Raw genomic sequence first — 15,237 nt, 5'->3', positions numbered from 1 at the left:
CCCAAGTGGGTTAAAGGTTTGAAATATTGCATAAATTACATTTGACTGAAATGCTTGTATTGAAACATTTTGTATTCTACCTATGATAAAACTTTCATGGACTTCTACATTAACTGTTCCCTCCTGGTGGAATGACCTGCCCAACTCAATCCAAGCAGCTGAGTCCTTAATATTTTCAAGAAATGGCTGAAAACACATCTCTTTCATCTTCATTTGACCCTCTAACTCTAGCACTCTTTATTCTAATGCTACTTCTAATTTTATCTGCTTGTTTTTTTTTTATTACAAAACTTGACCCTCTAACATTTGCACTCTCTATTCTATTTCTGTTCTAATGGCCAACCCATCATTTTTGGGGGGATTTTTTATTTATTTATTTTTTAATAAGTATCGGTTCAGGCACCGGAACCATTTTAAAAGTATCGATTTGGCACTGGTATCGAAAAAAAAACAAACGATACCCAGCCCTACTGAAGACTGGAGTAATGATGCTGAAAATTCAGCTTTGCCATCACAGGAATAAATTACATTTTTAAATATATTAAAATGGAAAACAGTTCTTTTAAATATTTCACAATACCGCTGTTCTCACTGTATTTTTGATCAAACAAATGCAATCTTGGTGAGCATAAGTTACTTCTTTCAAAAACATTAAAATAAAAATAAAAATCTTTTGAAAATCCCCAACCTTTTGAACAATACGGTTCCTAAAGATGCATTTTTTGCAAAGAGTATTGGATAGTGTCTGCATGTTTGGAACCTACAACCTTTTGCTCATGAGCCCAAACATTAACCACTAAGCCTCTCCACCCCAATTACATTGCCCACAATAGCCTACACTGCTACCTTCTACATTCTCTGGGTATTCTGCATCTCTCAACCACTCTTTTCTCTCTTTTTTTTTGTTTTTGTCCATCTCCACACACTCTTGTTCTCTGACAACACTTCTGGTCTTTATGCACACGCTCTCTCTTCGCAGCATGAAGCTGTTACAAATGCAGAAATAATGATGGAGGTGTGCTACTGTGCTTGAAAGCCTGTGAAAGACAGTGCAAAGATGCGTATGTGTTTGTGTTTGCATGCATTTGTGGCAAGACAGACAGAGTGAAAATAAGGAAAGAGATAGAGAGGTGATTAGCATCGGAGAGTGCACTCTTTTCTCTCTTTTTCCCTCTCACCAATCTCTCTTAAAACTAAAGCTTTTTGTGCAGACCAGAGTTTCTTTAAGTTGGTGTGAAAATGGCCTGAAAAGGATGTCTGGGGTACATTTCTCTGATATGTTTTACAGTTGGAATGAATGCAATCGGTTGTAAAAAGCTACTGATGATGTATAATTTGCATCTATATCATATCATATGTCATGCTCCTGGTCACACTCGTACTATAAACATTTCTCAAAGCTTTTTATCTCCAAATAAATTGTCTTCAGAGAGCAGCTCTCATTTTTTGCATCTCTTGCATCGGTGGCAGACAAATGAAAGCGCTGTTCTTTGCATGTAAAGTTTTGTTGGAAAATTCAATGTGACAAAAACATGAATAAAACACCTTCTCGGTTCTTAGTCATTTAGACTAAGCGACCCAATGAAACGTGAAAAAAACCTCACACATTTCAATATCTATGGGATGTTTTCCCGCCTGTGCTCCCAATCCATGCAGTTCATCTTTCCTTCTTATACAACCTTCCCTCAGAGACACAAACCCCCTCTCTATCTCTCACATGTCAAATCTCTCACCTAACTGTCAAGGCTTCGTTTCATTGGCCGGTTTATAGAAGCACATTGGACCCAGAATGCAACGCTCTGGAAGCTAGGTGACGAAACAGCTAAAGTTCAGCTCAGTTTTAACACGAAACAAGCTAAGCACCTGCTCTCATCTCTTCAAACAAACCCGGATAAGTCTGGATAACAGAACATCCTGTTAAAAGTGTGCTACAAAGATTAGTAACTTGGCCTGTAATATCTCCTAAATCTCTTCCATAGCCTGGTATAAAGTTTAAGTAGAGCAGAGTTACTTGGTTACATGTCACATATCATATCGCACTTCCATACATTCGCACCCCAAACATTCAGCTATCATAGGAAGAAAAAAAAGAACAACAACAAGGAAAAACAGTGGGCTGGTTGTCATGGTGGAAAATGTCTAATGTAATTTGGCGTGGTTAGAGAGGGAGGAGCCTGATAGAATGAGACTCATGAGGTTAGCATAGCAAGCTTTATTAAAGCGCTAAACACACGCTTGCACTTTAGTGCCAACAGCCAACACTGAAGCAGTTCCAGGCCGAGTTCCACGGATCTGATTAGCATGACATTCAGAACCGATTCCTGCAGTTTCACACCCACCCACAGAGCTGCCTCTCTAATCCACTTCATAGTGTTACAGTCACACAACCACCAGCACTTAATCACACTACATTAGCTGAAAGAGAGATAGAGATGAAAAAGAAAGAAGAGCAAGTACAGACACAAATAAGAGTCAGACAGAGCAAAAGAGCACAAGAAAGAGTGAAAGAGTTAATGGAAGTGAAAAGAGCACATAAAGAAAGATAAACAAAGAAATAAATAAAATGCTAAATAAAATGCAAAAAAGAAAGCAAGAACAAAACAAAAGAAAAAATGAAATAGCACAAGTAAGAGTAAGTGCAGGAAAGAGCAAAAAAGTATGAATGAAAGAAGGATAGAGTGAAAATGGAACGAGCAAAATGAAATGCAATAAGAGCAAAAAAGAAAAATAATGAGCAAAAGAAAAAAGAACAAAAGGGTCAAAGAAAGAGCAAAAATGGATAAGAATAAAACAGCACAGTAAAGAGTAAGTACAAGTTAGCAAAAGAGAGAAGAAAAGAACAGAAAAAAGGAAAAGGAAAAGAACAAAAGGAGGAAAAAAAACAGACAGCAAAAAAAAAAAAAGGAAATAAAAAGCAGTAAGAGCGAGAAAGAGCAAAAGAGTGTTGAAAAGGCTAAACGGGACATGAGTGACGGAAGGAAGAAAACCAAGCAGGACAAATGAAGTAGAAGGGAGGTTAAAGAAACTCCAGAAACACTCAAGGGACAAATGCAGATGAACTGAGATGTAGAGCCCCTGAGGACCCCAGCAAAACTTTCGTCACCCGAAGCTCTACTATATGTTACATAAAGTATACTGTATGTCAGAGCATCATATTCAACTACATTTTTATGATTTAAATAATTAGCTTGTTCCTTCCCTTCCTGCGGTTCCTTCAAAAACTCTGTCCTACAGCAAAGGCACGTCCATCATGAAAGGATGCAGGTTTAGGGAGGAGGAAGGGAATGTTTGGACACTCACACAGCCACTGGAACTTCTCAACTATGTGCAGCTTATTCTTTTGGGTACAGGTCAAAGGTCAAACCAAAAAAAAAAAAAGCCTATCAATCAACATGAGGCAGAAGACTTGTCAATGAATAACACATTTAGCCATCAGCATCAAGACTGTGGGAGCGTCTCAAATACTAAACGCCACAGAGAATCAAACTCTTCAAATAGAGCTCTTATTTATAGACCATTTAAACTGCAGATCAAAATCAAAACAGACACAAATGGGGTGATAAAGCGAATCAGAAATGTGAGGCCACACACGGTGATGTGAAGATTTGTGTGTGGTTCAGTCCAGGTTGGCTATCACAGGTGTGACAGATTTAATACAAAATAGCAGCACCAAAAGAAAACATTACAAACACAGCTGTCGGGAGAGCTCAGGTGTCTTACAAACATGCCACCCATCTCTCTTAGCGCTTATTGATTGGTGAATAATGACCAGATGTGACTCAGCTGGTAAAGATGCAGAAGGCAGCAATGAATGCAAAAAAGCATGTGTGTGTGCATGGAGCAGATGTTAATATGCATTTTTGTAAGAAAAATATCCATATTTCAAACGTAATAAACACTTTTTTCTTTTTTCACTGTCGTACGCGGAAGTCGTGCAGGCGGATGACGTAAAACGTTGGCGTTGCATGGTTAGTGACGAACGAGGAGACAAAACAAAACGCCGGTCACGAATTAGAAGCACAAAACGAGGATTTGTAAAGAAAAATGTCAGAGGATTTCGATATAAGCCAAGAGGAGACCGGTTTTCCTTTGCTAAAGTAAGGAAACTTTGTTTCCTTTGCTCCTGCATATCTCAGAGGCGCGCGCACGGCGCATACATCTTACATCATCCGCCTGAACGTCTCCCGCATACCACAGTCAGCGGAAGTGAGAAAAAAGTGTTTATTACGTTTGAAATATGGATATTTATCTTACAAAAATGCATGGATTCGCTACAGGAGGCCTTTTTTCACCCCCCCGGAGCCGTGTGAGGGACGGTTTATTACGGATGTGGGCACTTTATATCATGTCTTCTGAACTGTTGACAACCAACACCCGCTTACCCCCATTGAAAGGCTTGGAGGGGCCAGGACCATTTTTAATATAACTCAGATTGGATTCGTCTGAAAGAAGAAAGTCATATACACCTGATGCTTTGAGGGCGAGTAAAACACAGGCTAATTTTCATTTTTGGGGGAACTAACCCTTTAAGCTTATATTGGTCTAGTCTCAGGCTCAGATAACAAACCTACAGATTAAGATTGCCAGTGTATACAACTTTTGAGAGTAAGGGCATTAATCAGACCGCCTGAAAACGTCTTTATACGATCCTGACAGTAATACAGTAATAATTTTAATTCTGTGAGAAAAGGAAAGAACACGAGGTAAAAACAAAAACATTGGTTGGTCACTTCACATTAGATGTTGTCTTTCTAACCAAGCAGGTGATTCTTCGCCAGAATAAGTTGAAAGAGGACCAAATAGTGAGCAAAAACTCAGCGTGAGAATAATATCAGTCATACACACTTTAATACACCGCACAAGTAGTAAAACTGAGAAAACAAACACTGTTGAAGCAAATCAGACACATGTTAGAACTGAAACTTTAATTAGTCTAGTTTCAGATGAAATGACATGAGTAATACCTGACATAGAGGCTACTTAAACACAGACAGAGAAACTCACACACACACACCCTTCCCCAAGGGCCCACCGGCGTTCTCCACTAAACAGCAAGACAGTCTCCTTGGTTATGCTTTTAACACCTGATTAGGTCTTTTGATCCTTACCCTGAAATTATGTAACCTCAGGGCAGAGAAATGGACAGTCACGCCCAACAGAGCCACAGCATACACAAACACATCAAAAACACCTGCCTGCGTCGGCACGCTAACAAACACACACACGTCTGAGGGCACAAATACACCCAAACACACTCAAAACAGAAATGCGCAAGGCTTTTCATAAATAGTGGGCCAAACTGTGAAATACAACTCACGTCACCCTCATTTATTGTTAATACACACATAGACACGCAAATATAAACCATCTGGAGGCCTGTGGGAAACATTACGCTGTTGAGAATGACTTCCTGCTATCGGCTAGGAGAGAAATGAGGGAGGGAATTAAAAAAAGTCGAAAAAGATGAAAAGGCAGAGAACAAGAAAATGGAAGCAAGGGAGTAATGGGTGATAAAAGGAGGGGAGAGAGGGGGAAATTAGCTGATACACTTGCAGAGAGCACAGCGGGACGGAAAAGAGGAGACAAGACTGAGAAAAAGAGAGAGAGGGGGATCTATGTGCACTGAGATCTGTAAGTACAGGCTTACAGGGCCTTAATGAAGGGGTTACAGGACACAGGCACAGGTCAGCCAGATGTTGCCGCGGCAACCATGATATCATCAAAAAAGGCCGGCGTGAGTCAACGCGGGCCGCTCGGCCACAGGGCAGTGGAGGGGCGGGTCAAAGGAATGTCACTTTTATACATGCCAGGACGTAATAAACAGCATTCCTCGTTCCTTGCGTAAAAACACCAAGTACCGCCAAAGAGACACAGAGAGGAGAACACAAGCAAACAGACTGCTGTGGGGAGGCAGGGAGAGAGGAAAAGCTTCATACATCAAGAGGGCGGCCCACAGAGTTTAGATTTTAGGGCTTTTGGGAGGTTTCCGTCAAGAAGGTCGCACTCATGAAACTCCGTCACTGATGGACAAACACTCAGGCTTTGAGATAAATGGTTCCAAGCGGTGCATGTGGGTGTGAGACCGGGTGAAACGTTAAGGATTTCTCTTGTAATCTTTAGGGGAAGTGGGGCAAGGAGAGAGGAAGTGAACTTTGTTCATAGCAAATGTGGTCCTGCACTCAGACAGACATTTCGGGATGTTGTGATCTTGCACCTGATCAATATATAACCAGCTACAATTTTTCACATGCTATTTAAAGTCATACAGAACTTTGAAAACAAAGCTGAAGGAAGCAAATCAAAGAACTCTTTCATATATGCAATGCTATGAACATCCCAAACACTGGCAAATATTGTTACTATTATTGTTGTTCTTCTGAAGTGGTCATTGCAGCAATCTGGGAACACAATTTTTGCTGTAATAAACAGTGCTTCTCGACTTCCATAGGTCCATAGGTGTTAGGCCAGTCAATCAGAAATGAGCTTGCTATTTTGAGAAACTCCATGCAATTTTTATGTACAAAGTGAATCAGATGCACCATGAATAGTCTGCAGACTGCACAATTACACAAAATTACAATTAAAGTTGCATAGAGTATATTTCACCAAAGAGAAGTCTGAAGTTACTGGAAGATCTAAGACGTATTGCTTAAAATATATAAGGGTCAAAAAAAAGAAACACAGATGGATCAGTTATTTACAATAATATCAATAATATGCATTTAGAAAACAAATAGAATGATATTTAATTTCATGTCGACATAAAGGATTCTGTGATTAACTAATCATGAAAATTTAAGGTCTACTTTCACTACATCAAAATGTTCTATTTACAATGTGTTTTCCACAGTATTTGAGCATTGTGACAAATTCCAAACATGTCCGTTGTACACATGAATGCAATTGAGCATCATCGCCTTTAAATTAGTCTTTGGGTTTGTCAACAATAACAACTAGCTGTATTGAATGAGTTTCTTTATAAACAGATCAGCGTTTAACTACTTTATTGGTGAATCTGTGGATTCACTAGTTGTTGTGCCACTTGTCTGCAACAAAACTAAAATAACCATTAGACTCAAGGCATAGATGCAGTGTAAATTGTTTTTTAATGCAATAACAATAATAATCCTGATCACAATTTTGAGGGAATGATAATTGTGAAGCTCTAGGCATGCCATCTTTTGAAGTGAGCCTAGCCTCGACCCAGAAGGCCATTAAAACAAGCACTCTCTCATCGATTAAACGGAAGGCCTTCTCCTTTCTGCCTCTCATAACGAGATATTAGATTTAAAATGTGTGCTATGGGCTAACAACACAGCTGCTAACACTTTCTCAATCCCAGATATGGAGATTCATTACATCTTTCCCACATTCAAAGATGTTTCAGAATCTGATTAAATAATATGTTTCTGAATGCGTGTGTGAGGAAGATGAAAGAGTAACTCTGAATTACATTACTGCTCTCTGCCTCCTGCTCTGATGCTGACCCCAGTCACATGACTTCTCACATCTGACCTACGACCCGTGAGCTGTTTCTCTGTTTCATCTCTGACAACCCAGCTGACCTGCTGGCCACAGAAAGCCGAGTCACGTCACCTCAGAACAGGAGGAGAAAGTGATGAGGTTAAACCATCATGTTGGTACTCAGTTCCCGAAGTCTCACAGAGAGGATCAAGACAGCAGTGTTTCCTACTAAGATGTGTTTTTGCTGAATGTACACTCCCGTTCAAAAGTTAGGGGTCAGTAAAATTATTTTTGAAAAAAAAAATAAAAATAATTCTTTCAAACAGCAAGGAGACATTAAATTAATCAAAAGTGACAGTAAAGACATAATAGATTGATTTCTGAGGGATCATGTGACACTGAAGACTGGAGTAACGGAGTATATTTTAAAATATATTAATATTAATCAAATTTCACAATATTACTGCTATTACTTTATTTTTGCTAATACTACTGCTATTACCCAAAGTTTTGTATAACACATAGCCTATATTTACACATTTTCAGTAAAAATAATTTTATTTAGAAATATTAAATATCATTTATTACAAAAAAAGATCTTTCCAACCAGTCAGTTTTACAAAACTACTTCAGTCTGTGTGCATTGAATTTATTTAATACACGAGTTTCACAATTTGAGTTGAATTACTGAAATAAATGAACTTTTCCACGACATTCTAATTTATTGAGATTCACCTGTATACAAAGCAGGCCTTGATTCATTTGAGTCAGATATTACTGAAAGACTTTAGTAATAGAATCAGACATTAACTGAGTAAGCATTCTGACTGATTCAGAGAGTTCTTTCAGTGAATGATTCATCGGACTGATGGGATTGTGAATCTTTTTGAGCAATTCATTAAAACAATCGGTTCACAGTAAGTCATTTGTCTACACTAGTTGAGCTGTGTGTTTCTGATACATTATTTTAAACTTAAGACTGCAAATTCCCAGTTTTGCTTTAGATTAAGCAGCAGAAGAGCAATTCAGGAAACACTGTGAGACACAGATCCAATTCATTCAATCTAATAACCAGTTCAATGAACATTCTGTCTCCTACAAAAGCTGAACACAAGCCTCGTCTCAAAGTCTGTTCACAAAAAGGTGAACACTGGATGGCATTCAGGCAAGTCGTTCACAAACACACAAATACATATGCATCACACACACAATAAAACTGCTTGTGATTAGTCAGCAGTGAGTTGTTTCAGCGAAGTGGATTCTGGAGCTCTGCGGTAGGGAGATTCACCGTAAACAGCTGACATTCAGTCCATCACCGTGCGTGTCCACTGGTGCGGAGTGAGAAGAGATGAGCAGGTCCTTTCAATTCAGAGACAGACATGCACAGGGGATTGTGGGATTGACAACAGATCGGAGCTAGTGGTAAGAATGTCAAGAAGTTGAGAAATGTATGACTATGTAAATGTGAAGCAAAAACAGCAGAGAGCTTATCGCTGAAAGGTGAAGGCACTGACATCTATAATAATCTGCCGACAGTGGTAGAGTTTCAATATTTAAATCCCATCGTTACACATTCAGATTTCAAAAACTGTTTATATAAACCACCATTCAAAGATTTGGGGTCAGTAAAAATTGATCAAAAATGACAGTAAAAACACTTAAAAAGGTTACAAAAGAAGATTTCTATTTCAAATCTTTTAACTTTATTCATCAAACAATCTTGAAAAATATATTTATCACTGTTTCCACGAATATATTAAGCGGCACAACTGTTTTCAACATGATAATAATGAGAAATGTTTCTTGAGCACCAAATCAGCATATTAGAATAATTCCTGAAGGATCATGTGACACTGAAGACTGGAGTAGTGATGCTGAAAATTCAGCTTTTAGCCTTCATATTTCTCTTCTACTGTATTTTGGATCAAATAATTGCAGACTTCGTGATCATAAGAGACTTTAAAATAGGACTTTGGGTCTGTAAGATTTTGTGTTCTTCCTTCTCTTTCTCACATATTCAGCCTCTTTATTTCAATCTAAAAGACAGCTGTAGGGGTTTGTGCGCCCCGTGCAGACACACAGTGTATGGTGTTTGCCCCTTCACTGCCCCGAGTCTGTCAGATCAGAGGTGGCCACTAATAATAAGCTGTTATGCATCTGTCTGTTCAACCACACCTCCTGCTATTCTTCAACACTGATAGAAATCGAAGGGAGACAAAAAAAAAAAGAATTAGAAAGAGCGAGAGGTGAGAGGCAGCGGCACCCTTTGCCCACTGGGACTCATGGGTATCAGTGTGTTCTTTGATCTTTGGCTTTTCAGCAGCTCATGGAGTCCACCTGCATATTCCTGTGCCCCACCTCTTTCCCCCTCAGAAACACTTGAACCCCCTGGATGAGGTCCAGGGATGGCATGGTTTCAGCTTCAGGCGGCACACCCTCAGACAATCCCATTCATCTCACAAAAAAGCATTCAGTATTGTGTTCGGGACACTTTGGGGTATTTGTGTTTTTACTGATTAAATAGCTATCAAATGACTTTCTGATTTGTTTGTTTCTGAATTTGGTTCTGATTCATTTCAGTCATTTTCAGTTACAAAAATATATCTACATAAATTATACGAAGAAATCTTTTGGACTGGTTCAATCCAGTGTTTAACTATTAATTAAAACAACCAATTCATAAGAGTCATTCGTTCAGGAATCAAATTACACTGGTCACATTCTATGTTTTTAATTCACAACAAAAAACAGCTCAAAAGAATAATTTGTTCGTGAATCAAATTAAAGTGGACAGGCTGTTATGTTTCTAATTCACTACAAAGAAACCGTTTCAAAAGAGTCATTTGTTCATGAATCAGAATAAAATAGTCAGGTTGAATGTTTCTGATTCACTAAAAAGAACCAGCTCAATAAGAGTAATTTGTTAATGAATCGGACAACACTGGTCAGATTGCATGCTTCTGATACACTAAAAAGAACCAGCCTATTAGATTCATTTATTTGTGAATGGACAACATTGGTTGCACAAAATGTTTCTGACTCACCAAAAAGAATTGGCTAATAGCCTAGGAGTCATTTGTTGATGAATCTGACAACACTTGTTGCAATGTATGTTTTTTACTCACTAAAAAGAACAAGCTGATAAAATTAATTTGTTCAAGAATTAGACTACACTTGTCATAATGTTTCTGATTCACTAAAACGAAACATGTCATAAGAGTCATTTGTTTGTGAATTTAACTACAGTACATTTGTCACCCTGTACATTTCTGATTCACTAAAAAACACAGGCTTGTAACAGTTATTTGTTCTTGAGTGGTCTACACTGGCAGCTCTGAATCACATTCAGTAACTTCATCTACTTCCTGTACTCACTAGTACGCAGATGCTGAAACAGCCACATAATGCAACATCTGACAACTCCGATCTCAGGGGTGTGGATGTCTTGATGTGTGTATCGCTGAACTAGGTAGGAATTCTTCTCCTTAGCACTAGTTTGCTTCCCTGCATGAGTGCGTTTTGTGCATCCCCAAAGCACAGCATATCATGTGTCAGACTTAACAAAACCCTCTGAAGACCTAAATAACAGACCTGCCACTCACACAATGCTCTGTTATCATGTAGTCTCAGATGCATTCCTGGTCCTTACACCACCTCTGAATCACAGGCTCTGTTCGAAGCTACAACCGCTGCAAAAAGCCCTTTCCACCGGCAGCAAGCCTGTTTACACCACCTCAGATACACCCTTAAATAGGCTGACGTGTGAAAACACAGCGGGAACAAAGAGAGAGAAGATAAGAAACAATCACTGCCAGTGCCAAGTCTGCTCATGTGAGAGTTGAGGGGTAGGCCTATCTTTTTTTTAATCGCAGAGTTTTAGAGTTCACAGTGCTGATCAACCTTATATTACCTCACTTTACTGGATTCAGTCGGCTCTGGCAAACAGCCTAATGCTAATGACTGTGTTCTTAAAGTATGATATCTACACTGACGGGCTAATTAGAAAAGACTATGTGGGAAGAGTTCATCAGAATTGATCATATTCAGAGATGTTTTTGCGGTAAGGGCACTTTGGGATAGGGAGGAGGTGTTATTGTAGTGATGCCAACTAAAGGAAGAACAAGTGTAATCACCTAGAGGATTTAGTAATTCCAAACAAAGGCAAATTTAAAAATGGTGCAGGGTTTTGGTTTCTGGTTCAAAGTGTGCAGAAATAGAAAACAGGCAAGAAAAAAAAAAACACACACTGCAGTGCACATGAACTGAAAATGGATGATATATTCAGAAAGAGAAGGTTCACAAGAGGTTGTGTTAAATGGTAACATTATTTAATTAATGAATTAATTAATTTTTATTTTTTAATTATCAGTTTATAGGCATTGGCCAGAAATTTTATATCTTTCTATTCCTAAAGCTAGATTTCAGTAACAGTAAAATGGATCAATGTACAATTCCATTCAAAAGTTTGGGGTCGGTAAGATTTTATAATAATTATGAAGTTCTTATGCTCACCAAGGCTGTATTTATTTGATCAAAAATACAGTAAAAAGAGTAATATTTCTTAAATATTATTACAATTTAAAATAAAAACATTTCTATTGTAATACATTTTAAAATGTAATTTATTCCTGCTTTAACTCCATTACTAAAGTCTTCAGGGTTACATGATCCTTCAGAAATCATTCGAATATGCTGATTTGGTGCTTGAGAAACATTTCTTATTATCAAAGTAGAAAACAGTTTTGCTTAATATTTTAGTGGAAACTGATACTTTTTTCAGCATTCTTTGATTAATAGAGAGTTTAAAGGGGTCATATGATGCTGCTAAAAAGAACAATAGTGACGTAGACATGTGGGGGCGTGTTAGAACGAGCTGTTTTAGGTAGGCGTGGTTGAATCTGAACTTTTATAAAGAATATCTCTTTGGATTTGAGACTTTAGTCTTTGCAACTTTACAGATCTTCTTTATGCACCAAGAGCTTGTAACACTCCAAAGAGAAAGGAAAAATTTAAATCGCATCATATGACCCCTTTAAAATAATTTATTCAAAACAGATATGTTTTGTAACATTATAAATGTCTTTACTATAACTTTGATTTTTATGAACTATTTAAAAACATAATGGATAAAATTTGCAATGAAAACAGCACTAAGATAGATTGTGCATGAGTCAAACTTGTGTTTAGAGTCATCTTAGGGTAGAAACCCCTAATGATCTTTATTTGAAGATGGTAATTTTTTTTTTAGGATATCTTTAAACTTAAGTTAGTTGAATAGGAGAGAGACAACTAGCTAATTAGGCCAATCCAGCTGTCATTTCACAGTACTGATGTTTATGAACAACAAAAGAAGGATATTAAAAGATTATAGACCGGAGATGTTTGACTTAGAGCGTCGCCTCCCATCATGCTTTGGGTGGAGGCCTCTTTCTGTCCCACAAGTCTGTGTGGGAGAGATGACAGAGGGCTTGATTGTAAGGACACCTGTGTTTTGTTACCGTGTAAAACCAAAAGGTGGAACATAACAAAACACACAATCACAAAACTGCTGCTATGACAACTATCCTGATCCAACGGGACACTTTGTCTGAAAGTTATACTGGCAGAAACGTGTGTGCTTTCACTCAGACACAAACAGCCACAAATACAATAGTGTCCGCTTGCAATGTTTTTTATTTTTTTATCCCCTCTCGCATAGAAAAAGAAATAAAGATCTCCAAATACACCAGACAATAAAAAAGTGCTGGATAAGAGGCAATTAATGCAGCTTTTCCCCAGCAGGGAAGGAGGCTTACCTCAGCTGCTTGAGTTGTTTTAGAAGAAGCACAATGGCCTGAGCTAACAAGATTCTCTCTAGTACCATCTGCTAGGGCTACACGATTAATCGAACTAATCTGAAATTGCAATATGGCTCAGTGTGATTATACAATCGCAAAATCTGTGATTCAATTAAATAAATATACGCTCCGTGTTTCAGAGTGAAGTGCGGCACTGTGTTCAATTGCACAAGAGCAACTCATGACCTGTCCAATTTGTGTCGTTTAGGCTATAACATGCATTTGCAATGCAACATACATCAACCATCTTACCAAACATCTTACCAAAATGCATTAACTAGTCTATTTTACCAAAACGAGAGTCTTATCCACCTTATTTTTCAAGTTAGAACGGCTATGGCCATTTGTAAATTGAATGGGTCTGGCTTCCCTTGTCATTCCCTTCCAGTTATTTTCAGCTGTACAAAACAGCTCGTTATGCTGCTTGAAACTGCAAACTGGTATTTTTAACTATATTATTTTAATGTATTGACAATGGTAGTGCATACAGTTTTACCGTTTACTGCTCTTTGATATTCTTCTCGTTATTTCCCTATAGCGGCTAATGAATCGGAAGTCTCACATATTCACAGAAAACAGCTTACTTCCGCACTGAAAAATAAGGTGAATAAACCGACTGGCAAAAAAATTTCTGGCAAAATAAAAGCTTGACAGTCTTGAATTTGAAGAAATTAAGACAGCCATTAATATCAGTAACAGTAAATTACAGTTGTACCATGAAATAATTTTTCTTAAAGTATTTTATTTTACAGTGAAATATTAAACAGTAATTCCGTTTCCTAGCTAGCTAATGTATGGGAAATGGAATTACTGTTTAATGTGATGGCCCACAACAGTTTCATCATAAACCCAAAACTGCATTTTTTGCACCATTGCTTTGGCAAAGTATCTGTCAAACAAACTAAAACGAAAAGCGCAAAATGTCTTAATCCTCTTATCAAGCTTGTTTGCACTGTGTGCTTCAAAGCGACACGCACACTTTTTATAGAGCACACGATCAGCTCGTGATTCAGTGTTTTCAAATGATTACAGTATTTCACTCGATTTGTAATGAGATGCGTTTGTAAACCTGTTTTCAAAGTATAAGCAGGGCCTGCAATTAACAGACGCGCACAGAGAACATACTGTACAGGCACAGCAAGCTCACTGTTCATGATGCTCAAAATATTGGAAGAAAAATATAAATATCGGGGTGGGGGTTTATATGAATTTCTGAAGGGTACTGACCGTCTTGAAAAGTTTCGATGCTTTGTGTACAGTGGTAACCAAGGAAACACTGTATCGCTGCTGTTCCATAAGAGCCTGCTGTCAGAGAGTGAATTTGCATTTGCATTCAGCCCGTCCGCTGTGTTGTTTTGTTCAGATTTGTTTTATGTAGCATAATTTCACAAAGCTAAAGACGGGCCATTCTGTTTTTGCTTTAAATGTTGAAATTACAAAATCTAATTTAAATAAAAAATGTGCATGTGCTGTTTAAATTGAGCTATAGCAGCCTTTTGCATAATCATGCTACAATGGCATGAACAAAGCGTGAGACCATTTGTAGTCCAAATTAACGCATATACATGCTAGACGATCTGTTAGTCAGACATAAAAAAAACTAGTGTTTACATGACATATAAAAAAATTTGAATTATTGCTTTAGTCTGACTGAAATCGCACTTTTAAAAGTGCATATAAATTAAATGTTCCAACATCACAGAAAATGTTTTTTAAACTACAAGAAACGTTCCTCCCTGTATCATCTTCCTGAATGTGAATTAAGACTCCTAAACAAAAACATTTACCAAAATAATGATACAGATGACAGAGCAAACGAGAAAAAAGCATATTTTAAATTCCCTAAACACCTAATTAATTCAGAAATTATTCTTCTTTTTATATCATGCCATGGCCTGACCATTACCAGACGAACAGTTCTCCACCGCTATATAAC

General features: G+C 37.9%; 1 protein-coding gene across 3 annotated transcripts in view; it reads right to left on the bottom strand.

Annotated features, from left to right (window-relative positions):
- The window catches only part of LOC107665389 (E3 ubiquitin-protein ligase SH3RF1), a 55,623-nt gene that overhangs the window by 37,493 nt on the left and 2,893 nt on the right, over positions 1-15,237 (bottom strand). The window lies entirely within an intron of this gene.

The sequence above is a fragment of the Sinocyclocheilus anshuiensis genome, unplaced genomic scaffold (genome assembly GCF_001515605.1).
Source record: "Sinocyclocheilus anshuiensis isolate Anshui unplaced genomic scaffold, SAMN03320099.WGS_v1.1 scaffold199, whole genome shotgun sequence".
NCBI lineage: Eukaryota > Metazoa > Chordata > Actinopteri > Cypriniformes > Cyprinidae > Sinocyclocheilus > Sinocyclocheilus anshuiensis.
This window is presented reverse-complemented; position numbering and strand designations above follow the sequence as displayed.